Below are 15,792 nucleotides of genomic sequence, written 5' to 3'. Positions count from 1 at the left end.
TCTCTTGCTATAGCAAGTTGCAAATAAACAGACTTTGCTTGTCCTCATTTGGGTCAGTCTTTCTTTATTTTCACATACCTGTAGTGTCTTCAAGAAATCTTATTTTGGACTTCCTGGGTGGTCCAGTGGTTAAGGATCCCCCTGTCAATGCAGGGGACATGGGTTCGATCCCCGATCTGGGAAGATTCCACAGGTCACAGGGCAGCTAAGCCCCTGTACCACAGCTACTGAGCTCACGCACCCTAGAGCCTGTGCTTCTTGAGAGAAGTCACAGCCATGAGAAGCCCATGCATTGCAACTAAGAGAGTAGCCTCACTTGCTGCAATTAGAGAAAAGCCTGCCCACAGCAGTAAAGACCCAGCACAACCAAAAATAAATAAATAAATACACTTTAAAAATAAATAAGTAAATAAATACGAAAGATGTTACAAACTTCAGCACCGAAAAGCTAAAAAAAAAAAGAAAGAAATCTTGTAAAGATATTCCTCTTCTTTCCTTTGCCTACAAGAGTGTTGGTATTCTTAAAGTTTTGAGTTAATAATTTAAAGTTCCTCAGTCTCTTAACTTTGCTGTTATTGAAAATCTATGTCCTCTAATTTAGGCTGAATTTGAAAATTTGATTTTTAATTTAAAATTCAACATTCTGTATCCACAATAAAATAATGTTCTCCAACAGGTTGCATTACAACTAAAATTTTGACAATCTTTGGTATAAAACTCATTGAACTCATTTTGAATGTCAACTGGAATACATCCATAAATTTACTTTTATGTTCATGGTTATGTTTCTCCTCTGAGAATGCAAATAATTCAGCAGTTATTGAGAAAACACAGTGCATAATTTTTCCTCAAATGTTTCAAACTCTTCCTTTGTTCAGTTTGGCATTACCTTCTCCTCATTATTAATATCACACTCTAAAAATTTTTTAAAATTTATTTTACTTAGTTTTTTTCTTTTTAAAGTTGCAGTATAGTTGATGATATCATCATCTTATTGCAGTCTTTATTACGTTTTATTACCTTTTCCTACCTCATGTTACCAACATCACTGTTTTTCAACGTGTGGTCCTCAGGTCACTTGTATTACCCAAAAAGCTTGTCAAAATGCAAATTCTTGGAGCTCATCCAGGATTTACTGAAGCTGACTTTTGAATTTTCATTTCAAACATGTTCCTCCAGATGAGTTCTATATATCTTATTTATTCTATATACCTGTCTGTGTATTGATGTATCTTCATCATGCTATTTGTCTGCCTAAAGACTAAAATTTAGGAGTCACTAAATGTCTACTAAATGTCTGTCAAGTGCCCAACACAATGTCTTTTATCCTTAAAATGGTCATAAATTATAATCTTTATTTTTTTTTGCTTTTTTTTTGGGTCTGTGTATGTGTGTATACACATTTTTCAGTTTGTCTATATTTTTAAAAAAATTATTTATTTTAAATGAAACAAAGTAATATTTTTAATGATAAAAGATACAATTTTGAAAAGAAGGTAGACATCATAAACCGTTAGATACCTTAACAACAAAGAAACAAAGATACATAAAGCAAAAATCAGAAGAAATATAAGGGAAAAAATATATTATCGTAGTGAGACATATTAACATTTCTCTGAAAATATTTTACCAAGTGCAGATAAAATAAGAATAGGAGCATCTTGGATGATGTAATTAATAATTTAAATATAATAGATTTATATTGTGTTAATTTATAGTAGTCATATCCTACACAAATATATTTAAAATTTTGTATCTCATATGTTTTTATTAGATGTCCACAGGACATTTAGAAAAACTGGCAAGAAGATAAACATTACTAAATTTCAAAAAGTAGAATTTTGGGTGTGTGATTCAGTTATACATATATGCATATGTTATTTTTGAAATTATTTTCCATTATATATTATTATAAGATATTGACTATAGTTCCCTGTGCTATACAGTAAACCTTTGTTGTTTGTTGCATATTTATTTTTTTAAGTAAGAAACATAGCATTTGATTCCATTTGTCAAAATGTCATAAATTTTTTAGTTAGGCAAAAATTCATAAGTTTTATAAAATATATATATATAAAACATACTATGTATATATAAGGAGAAGGCAATGGCAACCCACTCCAGTACTCTTGCCTGGAAAATCCCATGGACGGAGGAGCCTGGTAGGCTGCAGTCCATGGGGTCTCAAAGAGTTGGACACGACTGAGTGACTTCATTTTCACTTTTTACTTTCCACTTTCATGCATTGGAGAAGGCAATGGCAACCCACTCCAGTGTTCTTGCCTGGAAAATCCCATGGACGGAGGAGCCTGGTAGGCTGCAGTCCATGGGGTTGCTAAGAGTCGGACACGACTGAGCGACTTCCCTTTCACTTTTCACTTTCATGCATTGGAGAAGGAAATGGCAACCCACTCCAGTGTTCTTGCCTGGAGAATCCCAGGGACGGCGGAGCCTGGTGGGCTGCTGTCTATGGGGTCGCACAGAGTCGGACACGACTGAAGCGACTTAGCAGCAGCAGCAGCATGTATATATATATGCATACAGAAACTTTTCTACTACGCTTGATAAAGGCTTGAGAAAGAACATAAAAAAAGAGATGGAGAAATTAGAAAATATAAACTAAATGAAATGGGAGCACTGAATATGAAATAGAAAAAGTGAAATAAAAGAGATAAAAATAAAAGATCCTCATCCCCAGTTATTTTTAAACATGGCTACTCATTAGAAGCATACCTGGGGCTCTGGCAAAAGATAAAAAGCAATACCTAAGCATTTGTATTTTTCAAAAAGTTCCAAGATAATTCTAATATGCATCTGGATTTTAAAAAGTGATTACAGATTTTTCTATTAAATGGTAGTTTTGGTGATACAGAATTCTATAATTTTTCTCTGACCAGTCATGATACAATGGTATTAAGTGAATAACAGTCACTTAATTACAATAGCAAAAGATGTTTATCAGTTTTCACAATCAATAGCCAGACAAATAATAAAAGATAACTATACTTGCAAACCATAATGGGAACATGACTAACCTAACCATATAAAATAATTACATACAATTTGGGGGGTCAAACAGAGTGATGTGGTAAGTTTAAGTGCATACATGCACAGGTTTTCGTACACCCAGCCAGTCTATGTCTTTTGGTTGGTGCATTTAATCCGTTTACATTTAAGGTAATTATTGATATGCATGATCCTATTAACAGTTTTCTTAACTGTTTTTATTTTATTTTATTTTATTTTTTTTAGGTAGGGCTTTTCCTTCTCTTGTTTCTTACCTAGAGAAGTTCCTTTAGCATTTGTTATAAAGCTGGTTTGGTGGTGCTGAATTCTTTTAACTTTTGCTTGTCTGGAAAGATGTTGATTTCTCCATCAAATTTGAAGGACAGTCTTGCTGGGTAGAGTATTCTTGGTTGTAGGTTCTTTCCTTTCATCACTTTAAATTTGTCATGTCCTTCCATTCTGGCTTGTAGAGTTTCTGTTGAGAAGCCAGCTGACTGCCTGATGGGAGTTCCCTTGTATGTTATTTGCCATTTTCTCCTTGTTGCTTTTAATATCTTATCCATCTTTAATTTTTGTCACTTTGATTACTATATGTCTCGGTGTGTTCCTCCTTGGGTTTATCCTGCCCAGGACTCTCTGTGCTTCCTGGACGTGGTTGGTTATCTTCTTTCCCATGTTAGGGAAGTTTTCAGCTAGTATCTCTTCAAATATTTTCTCAGGTTCTCTCTCTCTTCTCCTTCTGGACTCCTATAATGCAACTATTAGTGTGTTTAATGTTGTCCCAGAGGTCTCTTAGGCTGTCTTCATGTCTTTTCATTCTTTTTTCTATATTCTGTTCTGTGGCAGTGATTTCCACCATTCTGTCCTTCATGTCATTTATCCATGCTTCTGCCTCAGTTATTCTGCTATGGATTCCTTCTAGTGTATTATTCATCTCTGTTTGTTTGTTTAGTTTTCGTAGGTCTTTGGTAAATATTTCTTGCATCTTCTCAATCTTTGCTCCGTTCTTTTTCTGAGATCCTGAATCATATTCACTACCATTATTTTGAATTCTTTTTCTGGACGGTTGCCTGTCTTCATTTCATCCAGTTGTTTTTCTGGGATTTTATCTTGTCCCTTCATCTGGGACATAACTTTCTATTTTTCATGCTGATTAACTTCCTGTAACGTCCTTCTACTCCACCATCTTGAACCAACCCTATAATCTCTGTTTTATATTGAGAATACTGTGGCTGGAGACAATAAATGACTTGTTCAGAGACACACAGCTAGTAAACCATAAAGCTGGAAATAGAATCCAGATTGTCAATACAGAAATAATCTTATATGTTAAGAAGAAAAATCTAGCCTTTTTATGGGGACTGATTTTTTTTTCTCGCCACACTAAGTGGTATGCAGGATCTTAATTTCCTTACCAGGTATCAAACCTATGCTCTCTGCAGTGGAACAGCAGTGTTTTAACCACTGAACCACCAGAGAAGTCCATCTTTCCTTTCTTTAAGGTGTATTAAAAGTTTTATTTTATTTTGATTTACAAGGTTGTATTAATTTCTGCTGTACCGCAAAGTGATTCAGTTATACACATATATACATTCTTTTTCATATTCTTTTCCATTATAGTTGATCACAAGATATTGAATATATTTCTCTGTGTTATAGAGTAGGATCTTGTTGTTTATTCATTCTATAGGTGATAGTTTGCATCTGCTAATCCCAAACTCCCAGTCCACCTCTCCCCCACCCTTTCTCCCTTTTGGTAGCCGTAAGTCTGTTCTTTAGGTCTGTGAGTCTGTTTCTGTTTAGTTATTAGATAAGGTCATTTTTGTTATATTTTATATTCCACATACAAGTGTTACCATATGGTATCTGTTTTTATCTAATTTAATTCACTTAGTATGATACTCTTGAGCTCATCCGTGTTGCTGCAAATGGCATTATTTCATTCTTTTTTATGGCCAAGTAGTGTTCTGCTGTATATATGTACCATATCTTCTTTATCTGTTCATCTGATGATGGCCATTCAGGTTGTTTCCATGTCCTGGTTATTGTGAACAGTGCTGCTATGAACATAGCAGTGCATATATCTCTTTGAATTACAGTTTTGTACAGATACATGACCAGGAATGGGGTTGCTGGATCACATGGCAACTCTACTTTTAGTTTTTTGAGAAACTTTTTAGGGACTTATTTTAATGCTCTATTGAATCAACCATCCAATCGAGCTGCAAGAGCTCTCTGGTAGCTAGGTGTAAACATAGGCTAAATTGTGAGATATGTTTTGATGATGAAACTTAACCATCATACCATTTATGATATAAGCAATGTCTCAGTGGAGGCCTTGAGCAAAGGTGATGAGTTCTCCAGGGCAGTTGTGGATGATCTGTTCTTAGAGCAGCAAGCAGTATAGTTTCAGCAGAGAATCCTGTGATTGTTGAGACTGGTACAGAACTTGAACTGTGGGGAACTAAGTTCATTTTCTGTTGGCAAAACAGCTCTAAGGGAAAGTCTTAAAAAGGCTTATAAAAACTTAAAAGGCCCTTGGACATCAAATGGCTCTTACAAATTAATCAGAAACATATGGATTAGATTTCTCATAAAATACATTTAGGTTTAAAATTATGGGAAAAAGTACAGGGCAAAATGTCTTTTAGGTTTGTCCAAACCAAACCCCAAATGCTTGGGAAAAGTTGGAAATACTGCAACAACGGAAGGAGGATGCTGAGGACATATGTGGCATCTTCAGGTAACACAGGAAAAGAGTCCCATTCTACAGTGGGGCAGGGCCTGAGCGCACCTAGAGATGTGGATGACAGCTCTGATGGGTTTCTGTGATGCCAGCTGATTTGAGAAGGATGCTGGGAGTAGATGGGAAGGAAGGAGAAGTTTGGAGGCAGAGGAGATAGTCTTTCACTGTTCCCAGGAGGGTTGGCTAGTGGCATTCTTCCCCTCCCTGAGCAGGTATGGTCCCATTCTTACCCTCAGCAAGTCTTCTGAGAGCAACCTTGGTGTAAAAGGAGGGATTTCTGGCTGGGGAGAAGAGGACCTGAATTTTAATCCTAGCTCTGCCATTTCCTGGCTGGCTGATGTTCAAGGCACTCCCACCCTAAGACAAATGAATGCCATTCATGATGCCGGAGGCTTACTAAGCTTCAGTTACCCACCGGTTGAATGGGAGCTAGCACAAATAGCTCCCATCACAAATAGCTATGCTCTGATAACACTTGGAGTAGTGTTGGGAAGATTTAGGTAAGATGATGATCTACTTCACTTAAGCACAGTGCTTGGTACCTTCTGAGAGCTCAGGAAATGACTATATTATTGTTATTCTTTGGCATGATCCTAATGTTCTTGTTTCTTAGATTTCTAAGGAAAAAGGAGTCAGTTGCCACACAGGAGGGAGGAAAGGATGAAGAAGGTATGTGGGAACAAAGGGTTTTTCTTGTGTCTAGGAAGAAGATAAATTTTAGAATTGAGTTTAAAAATAAATATTGGAAAGACTGTTCTCTTGGATGGAGGGGTGACTCTGATCTATTAATTCCTCCTTCAGACGCAAACAACTTTTGGTTCTTTCTTTTAAAAAAGTAAGTGCCAGTCATGGATCACAAATGGTTATTTAGTCTTCTAAACTTGTGTTTCGTTTGTTCAAATAGTATTACATGTATTTCGTGAACAATTGTCTCAAAGAGTTTTGAAGTTAAAAAAGTCTTTTCACAGACTCACTGTCTTTTCAGTACCAGAAAAGACTTATCGGAAATGGATAATTGAGTGTCACAAAAACCATCAGTCTATTTTGACCAGGTTCTTTCTCTTTTCTCTGATCTGGGCTTCCACACTTGCCTCCTGTTTGCCTAGAGATCATGGCCCTCCGTGAGTGCAACTCAAACCTTAATGCCGCTAGATCTTTGGAGGTAACACGTGCTAAGTCCCTTCAGTAGTGTCCGACTCTTTGCAATCCTATGGACTGTAGCCCGCCAGGCTCCTCTGTCCATGGAATTCTCCAGGCAAGAATAGCGGAGTGGGATGCCATGCTCTTCTTCAGGGGACCTTCCCAACCCAAGGATCAAACCTGTGTCGCTTCCATTTCCTGCATTGGCAGGCAGGTTCTTTTACCACTAGTGCCACTCACTTCCCCCAACTCTTCTCCTCCTCCAACCTCACCTCACAGCTTATTCAAAGCTCAGGGAGACTGAATAACTGACTAAATTTGTTTGCTTAAGGAGTGATCTGCCTGGAAGAATGTTTTCTTGCCTTTGAAAATATTTTGGTTGTTGTCTTCTTGTTACTTCAAAAAAGAGCTTGAATCCATATGGGTACAAACATCTATGTTGAGTATATACTCTGGACATTCTGAAGTAGTATTATTTAGATACTTAAATATATATATATATATATAAAAGCATCAGTATGTTCTATTAATAATTTGTGTTCTTAGATCTCTTAGCGTTCATTTTTGTGTTCATATTTGTTTATGTAACCTTTGTAGCACCATGCATCAGATATTGATAAAACACACCTCTCATATCTGGGAAAATGAATGTGAATCTCTTCTGTTATTGGTTGCCTAACCATTTGCTCACTTATGTGAATACATACATATTTTACTTAATTACAGATTTTAAATGGAAGAGAAAGGACTAATAATTTAATGTTACCATGAGAATTCAGTTTATTTTATTATTCTGAAATTTATGGTTAACTATAGTTTTGCTTATACATGTAGTGGTTAACACATTTTAGGGGTATACCTACAACGGAAAAAAGCCATCCACCACTGAGAACTTCTCGTTAAAACTAAATTGCATAAGCTCAGAGCAGTGTGTTACATAAGAAGACAATTTACAATCATCATGATAACATAGGCTGTTTTCTGGAAAGAAAAGATAGCAATATCTGTAAAACTGCACCTGCAAGGAGGCTATAATTTCTGTGTGGCTGTGACAGACAATGTGAATCATGGATTATTACCATTTTTTTTAAAGGGCTCCATGCATTTCCCATTATTTATTATAGCTCCTATAGGATTTGCCCCAGTATACTCACATGGATTGAGATAGATATATATTCAGACACACAGATGTGTATATAGTTATATACTTATACACATATATTATACATACACAGATTATGCTTGTAATTTATGGCAAAGAAAATAAATAAGCTCAATGGCTAAAGCCTTGCAAAACACCCAAACTCAGACAAAAGGAGCCTTTACATCTGCCTGTTAAACTTGGGACTAAATCCCTGGAAGGATTCTCAAAGCTGCTGCCCAGATTTTCAAGGAGAAACCTCAATCTCGTTAATGAACCATAGCCAAGGGCCAGGTTTCCCTCCGGTGTACATGCACCCAGTGGCCTCATTTGTCATTTTGCTCTGGGCTCTGCTGAGCTGCATCCAGCCCCAAGTGCCCATGGATGTGACTGATTCCAGCAAAACCAAATGGAGCTCTTTCTTTGCACTTTCCTGTTGTCATCACAAGCTGTTTATAAGCCCGGTTCTCTTGGTGCCAAATGATTCCCTGCTGCAAATGAATCACTTCTGCAAAATATTTATAGTTCAATCTACTAGATATTTAGTAATTGTACATGGCAACAGTCAGGGCAGAAATTGAAAGTGTGTCAAGTTTGATCTCTGTCTCCTTTTTTCTTTCCTGATAACCTTGACTACTTTCAGACATCTCTAGTCTCAGCATTCTTTCTGCATCAGCTACGTATTGCTACAATAATGCTGAGTAACAAACAAGTGTACAGCCTCAGGGACATATTTAGCATTTATTGTTCATTCTGGAGTCAGCTGGGAGTAAGCTGGAGGGTTCTGTTCATCTTGGCTGAGCTTGTTCACCTGTCTTGGGTGAGGTCAGCTAGCTCTTCAGTGATCTAAGATGGCCTCAGTGGGGGCAATTGGCTTTGCTAGGTGCCTCATCTTCAACAGGTGAATCCAGGCATGTTCTTACGATGTCAGCAGAGGAGCAAGAGGGAGGGTAAGCTCAATTGTGCAGCACCTTTCAAATCTTCTTACATCACATTCCTAACATCTCATTGGTACAGTAGATCACTTGGATGAGCCCAGAGTGGAGGGCATTGTCAAATTACATGGCAAAAAGTATGGATATAGAAAGGGGTGAAGAACTGGACTGTGCTTTTGATGTATTATCCCATTCCTGTATCCCATGGAACAGCCTCTCAGGAAAGGATTTAAGCTACATTTACATTAAGCTGAAATCATGGTTTTGTGCAAAGCTAACATGGCAACTGCCATGGCTATCTGCTTTATAGATATGACAAAAACACAGGAGTAAAGGAATGAGGCTTTGTGGTCGAGTCACAATGGCCACAAATTCTTCACCATTTTACCAGCTGATTCTTCAGTTGGTTCTATTCCTCCATCCCTTTGAATCTGGTTGGGGCCGGTAGCTGCATGATTCCTAGAACACAGTGGAAGTGACCTATTGTCCGTCCTGGGTCCAGCCTTTCAGAGGATTGGCAGCTCCTGTGTGCGCCTTCTTGGAAAGTTCATTCTAAGGAGGTTCTCTCTCAGAACACAGTTGCCATGAGATAAGAAGCCAAGACTGCATGGAGAAGCCACAAAAGGTAGCCTCAATTGCCATCCACATGCACAGATGGTTGAGCCCAACTGGGCTCCAGAAGCTTGCAGCCTTGCCAGCGTCTTGTGGGTGTGACGATCTGTCTCTCTTGGCCCAGAGTTGTGAGAGACAACAAAATGGCTATAGTTTATTTAAGTCACTAATATATGGGATGGTTTGCTATGCAGCCATGGATAATGGAAATGCACTACACCACAAATGACATTCTAGGCATTCGACCAAGGGGAAAGAGGGAAGTATTTTTGATCTGTAGATTTTTCTAGAGCCTTTGTAAAAGGTAGTGACCCATTTTACCTAAACTCATAGCCAACTTTGCAAATAATTCTATGACAGGGTAAATGTAGTTTATCAAGTGTGCTGACTTCCAAGTAGAGAATCATGTGAATCTCAGGCATCTCAGCCATTGTAGGCTTTGCCACATCAGCGCCTAGAGTTCCATTCTCTATTTTTGACTCCAGAGAGCACAGCAGAGGGTTCCTCAGAGCAGAAAAGAGGGGCTGCCTTCTCTCTTGTCCCTTCCTATGACATGCAGGTGCGATTGTGGGGGTGAAAACACAGACACACACACATACTTTATTATTATTACTTTAAAAACTTAGATGTTTTTAACTTTTCCTGTTGCCAATTTTATCCTTCAGTAACACCCAGCATAGTTCAGAGCCCCGCGTCCCTCTCCCCTCCCTGCCCCCCAGCCCCCACATCTGCTGATGAAGACCAATCTCTGCCCATGACATTGAGTTTCATTTTGAAACAGAGTTGCTGTCATGGCTGACAAGTCATACTGTGCCTTACCAGAACAAATAGCATTTCTGTTTGAATTGCCACCTGCTGTGAGTTGTCCAGATTTTTTATCTCTTCCTTGTGGCTTCCCCGGTGGCTCAGACAGTAAAGAATCTGCCTGTAATGCAGGAGACCTGGGTTCGATCCGTGGGTTGGGAAGATCCCCAGGAGAAGGGAATGGCTACCCACTCCAGTATTCCTGCCTGGGGAATTCCATGGACAGATGGTCCTGGCAGGCTGTAGTTCTTGGGGTCGCAAAGAGTCAGACATGACTGAGAGACTAACTCTTGCTGCAGATGGTCAGAAGCTGACTGTATCACTGTTCAACTCAGATAGTTGTCCTATCTAGCTGAAAATTTCTGTATTGTCATTCCCTCTCCCCCTCAGCTTTATCTAGGTATAGCTGACAAATTAAATCGCACATATTTTAAGTGTAAACATTATATTTGATATACATATACACAATTTTATATACATTGCCAGAATCAAGTTAACACATCCATCACTTCACAAAGATACATTTTGTGTGTATTGAGAACAATGAAGACCCATTCTTTTTTTTTTTTTTTTTTTGAGGCAAGGAATATGGCTTTATTTGGAAAGTCAGTTGACTGAGAAGATGGCAGATTAATGTCTAAAAATAACCACCCTGAAGATCTGTTCTTTCAGAAAACTTCAAGAATGCAATATAGTATTAAGCATGATCACAGTACTGTACATTAGATCCCTAGAATTTATTCATCTTATAAGTGAAAGTTTGTACCCTTTAGTTAACGTCTTCCCATTTGTCCTCCGCCCCAGCCCCTGGTAACTACCATGCTACTATTTTTGTGATTGAACATTTTTTTAAGAGTCCACCTATAAGTGATACCACTCAATACTTTTCTTTCTCTGTCTGTCTTATTGTACTTAGCGTAATGCCCCCCAGCTTCATTCTTGTTTTCAAAAATGGTGGGATTTCTTTCTTTTTTTTTTTTAATGGCTGAATACTAACCCATTGTATGTATGTATCTATCTGTCTATCATCTATCTTTCTATCATCAATTCCATTTTCTTTATCCATTCACTCATTGATGGACACTTAGGTTGTTTCCATGTCTTTAGCTATTGTAAATAATGCTGCAATGAACATGTGGGGTACAGATATGAAACTGATTTCATTTCCTTTGGGTGTACACCCAGAGAAGGGAATGGCAACCCACTCCAGTATTCTTGCGTGGAGAATCCCATGGACAGAGGAGCTTGGCGGGCTACAGTCCATGGAATTGCAGAGTCAGGCACGACTGAGCGACTGACACATACATCCAGAAGTGGGATTGCGGGGTTATATGGTATTGGGTTGGCCAAGAAGTTTGCACGGGCTTTTCTGTAAGATGTTATGGAAAAACCAGAATGAACTGTTTGGCTAACCCAACAGTTCTATTTTTAATTTTCTCCCCCTGTTTTTAGCCCCATACATCCCTCTGCTTTCCTTTGTGTTTGGTGCCCCTGAGTCTGGAGCCTCTGTAACTTGCTTCCTGCGGAGAACAAGGCTGTGGTGTTTGGCAAGAGCCAGGGCCAAGTCAACCCCTGTCTGGGCAGAATAGGAGAAAAGACCTACTTGGAGAGAGATGTCTTGTTTCCTTGTCTGCCCAGACAGGGGCTGTGGAGGTAGACTTTCACAGCTACCTCCTGGGGGACTGTCCCTCCAAATGTGACCCTGTCAGAGGTTCTATGCAGCAAACTGGCATAACTCTCCTCAGTACTGTGACTTCTGTAGACTCTCAGGTTACATATTTTATAATTTCTCTGGCTTCACTAAGTTGCACATCATTCCTTCAACTCTGTCTTTTCAAAATTAATGTAAATGCATTGCGTGCTGAAATCTCCTCATTGTCTTTATGGGTTAAACTATTGAAAAAATACCCTTGCTGTATTTTACATGGATTTAAGTATGAACAGGTGATAAGCTCATGTTGTCAATACTCCATGTTTAGCCAGAACTCTTTCTTGAATTTGAACTGATTTAGAATCTAGCAGTGTTATGATGCTAATTTAGTTCTCTCCCGAGAGAGACTTCTAATTTCTTGAGGAACCACACACTGGTTCCCACAGTGGTTGTACTGTTTTACAGTCCCACCAGCACTATACAGGATCCCCTTTTCTCCACATCCTTGCTAAAATTTATCTCTTATCTTTTGGATACTAGCCATCCTATCAGGCACGAGATGATATCCCACTGTGACTCTTAAACAGATCAATCACCAAAGGATCAGGGGCTAGAGACACACTGCCAGCCTGGTGCAGTGAAGATGGTTCTGGGCCCAGGCTTATGAGAATATTAGGTGCTAATAATATCTGCAATGTCTGTGGGTCTCTTCAGCGTCAATGGGCCTCAGTTTCCTCATCTGTAGAGTGGGAGTAGATTAGAGATGACAGCCCTGTAAGGCCTCTCCTAGTTTTACAGTTCTCAGATTTTTGCAGAGCACCTGGAGATTACTGACTGATATTTGGAGACTTCTTTGAGAGTTCTTTCCATGATGTAGGCAGTGTGGAGTGTCATAAGGAACATGTGCCTTAGGAAAATGAACACACCTATCATGCTTCAGAGCCTTACCCCGGCTTTTTTTTTGCTTACTTTCCATGTTTAGTTTGAAAGTGAGATCCATGGTCTTACAGTACTTCTTTGATTCACTGCCAATATTTGCTGAAGCAAACCAAAGGGACAGTTTAGGCTCGTGTACAGTAAAGAGGGACAGATGACAGAAATAGTCCTTTCACTTCAACTAGTGCATTGAGAACCCAGTTTTTTCTTCATGGTGGAGAGGGGTCTTCCAGGATATCTCCTCCGATATCGAGGGCTAAGGGCCCTGTCTCTTTGCCCACCCCTTTTGCTTCGTTTTCTGAGCTGTTGGGAATAGTCTGTATCTCCTAGGATAGCTCTGGGATTAGCACATCCTGGCCTGGACCCATTTCCTCAGGAGGTGCTGGGGGGCCTAGACTCCAAGGTGCAAGCTGGATGGAACATGCCAGATGGCCGGATAAAGTCATGCTGGCACTTGATCCTGTGGCAAAGCTCTGGGGTGATGAATGGTGCACTAAACCGATGAGCATTACATTAGAAACTTGGAAAGGTGTATTCACTTACTGATGGCAAATTCAGCAATGATTGAACACACCCAGCCACTTTTCAAGTGCTATGGGGTTAGCAAAAGCACAAAGCCTGTTTTGCCCAGAATTTTTTCCTCATAATTTTTAAACTTGTGTGCATCTTAATGGAAATTTAATCATATGTTTCAGATTTATTTACACTTAACTCATCAAAATGTTGTTTTGTAAGAGGGAATTAAGGTCCAGGAAGCCTTTTGAGTTTTTTTTTAAATAAGGACTTTTCTTTTTTCTTATAAACAGGAAACCATGTATCACTGAGAGAAAACAAGCTTGAACCCCAAAAGATTCAAATTTGATTTGAAACTCAGGAGTCATGAACACCAGGAATACTCTGAGGTGAAATGGACTTCTGTTTTATTCTTAGAAATTCACAGGGAGACAGCTGAGGATTTCAGCAGAACATGATTTTCCTAAAGTTAGTGAATGTCCTGCAAGGTAGCATACAAATTAAAAATGCTATAGCTTTTTTTTTTTCATATCACTTGCTTTTGACACATTTATCAATACTTTTCTCCTGCATAAAAATTGGGTGAAGTATAAAATCACATCATAAGCAGAGATTTCATTTCATATCAAGTTTCTTAGGTAGCATTATAATTATTATTGAACAAAAAAGCAAATTTTGTGCAAACAAAAAATAACCATTTGCAAGGAAAACCATGGCCTGATTTTCTAATTATTTTGTCTGTACTGGCTGTGTCTGTACAGATAAAATGGAAAGGTGATTGGTTCATTTGTAGATGTCTGTAACAGACTTTTTTCCCCTGCTCAAAGAGTTGAAGCAGTTACCACAAAGCATCTAAATATTAAGGAATTCATTGTCTTGATAGCCTGAATTAGTATTTGTATACTTTTATATACTTATATTTTTAGCCTTATATGCTTTGCTTTTATACTCTATTTAATTTATGCTTTTTTACTTTACTTATAAGTGTATGTACTTATATAATTTTAAGCTCTAAATATTTTACTTATATGCTCTTTATTCACTTTATACTTACTATTTTATTTATATTTGTGTACTTATATATTACAGAATCTGGATTAGTAGTTATATTAGAGTTCATTTTTACTCTGTGTACATTGTATCTATAGATACTTCATCATCCTTTTGGTATCAACCTGTTTATTTCCCCTTGGAAATACAGATCAATTGATTTAGTTGCTAGAAAAGTTGAAATGAGCAAAGTGGACTGACCATTCAATCAACACTTAGTCCTTGTTTGTAGGGGCTGGAAAAACCCTAAGAGCATTCACTTCATGCTTGCAAGGGAGGTGCCTCTAACAGACTGAGGCTTTGTCAATAGAGCCAAATGCTGAACGGGAAGTTTCTCCAGGTCCAGTTTTCTGGAGTACATGATATGAATCCATCTTTCGTGAACCTGTCATTTTCTCACTTAAATCTTGTTTGTGTGTGTGCGTGTGTTTTAGTAGGAGTAGCTCCTCTAGTTCACCACCACCTGACTAAACTTTATGTTCCTGCTACTATGAATCTACCACTGTGACTTTAAATATGGCTCAAGGTAAGACTAGTTTTATAGCTACATGTAACAAGTTGGATGGGTCTGAAAAGTATTTTCAACAATATCTTACACATTAAGAATTCTTGTTTTATTACTAATATTTTACTGCAGGTTAAAAAAAATGTATAACTGGCAGAAACAACTTTTGGAAAAATGAGTAGATTTGAAAAAATGAACCACAGAATAAAGTTTATCAATGCCATGATCACAGCCAATGAAGTCACTGACTAGAAACTTCCCAGGTTCACATCTTTTCCAGCTGTGCAGAGGAACTCTATCAGATCTGCCCAGGAGAGAAATAAAGAGACGTGGTGGCAAAACACAAGATAAATAAGTGCTCATCCTGTGTGAGATGCCTTCCATCCGCTTTGGGAAAACCTCCTTGTGGCAGGAAGAAGCCAGGTAGCCTGGAATAAAAGAGTAAGTGGTGTCTGCCAAGCAGGTACCCAAGAGCCAGCTGGCAACCAGGGACTCAGATTTGAATGGCAAAATTTTTGTCAAAGGAAAAACAAGGATTGCACCAGCTTCGAACCCAACACTTAGTGGCTTCATCAAAGAGACTGTGGGGGAATTCGGCACATAAATAAAGATAAACAAACTTAAAACCAGGCTTTATAGGCCTGGAGTAGCATGTTAGCTATTACGGGGCTGCTGCTGATGTCCAAGGATGCGTCACTGTGGGTGATTATGGCTCTTGGAAGAGTGCAGAGCTAGGCTGGGCTTAGCTGGGGT

General features: G+C 38.5%; 1 long non-coding RNA gene across 1 annotated transcript in view; it reads left to right on the top strand.

The window, feature by feature from the left end:
• Positions 1-15,221, top strand: part of LOC122679330 — an 83,910-nt gene extending 68,689 nt beyond the window's left edge. Inside the window, exons 2-4 of the long non-coding RNA XR_006336367.1 lie at positions 13,778-13,873; positions 14,972-15,060; positions 15,172-15,221. This is a non-coding gene — a long non-coding RNA (uncharacterized LOC122679330). The remainder of the gene's footprint in view (positions 1-13,777; positions 13,874-14,971; positions 15,061-15,171) is intronic.
• The last annotated feature ends 571 nt before the right edge of the window (positions 15,222-15,792 follow it).

The sequence above is a fragment of the Cervus elaphus genome, chromosome 21 (assembly GCF_910594005.1).
Source record: "Cervus elaphus chromosome 21, mCerEla1.1, whole genome shotgun sequence".
Classification (NCBI taxonomy): Eukaryota; Metazoa; Chordata; class Mammalia; order Artiodactyla; family Cervidae; genus Cervus; species Cervus elaphus.
The sequence above is the reverse complement of the archived record's forward strand: the minus strand, read 5'-3'. Positions and strand labels throughout refer to the sequence as shown.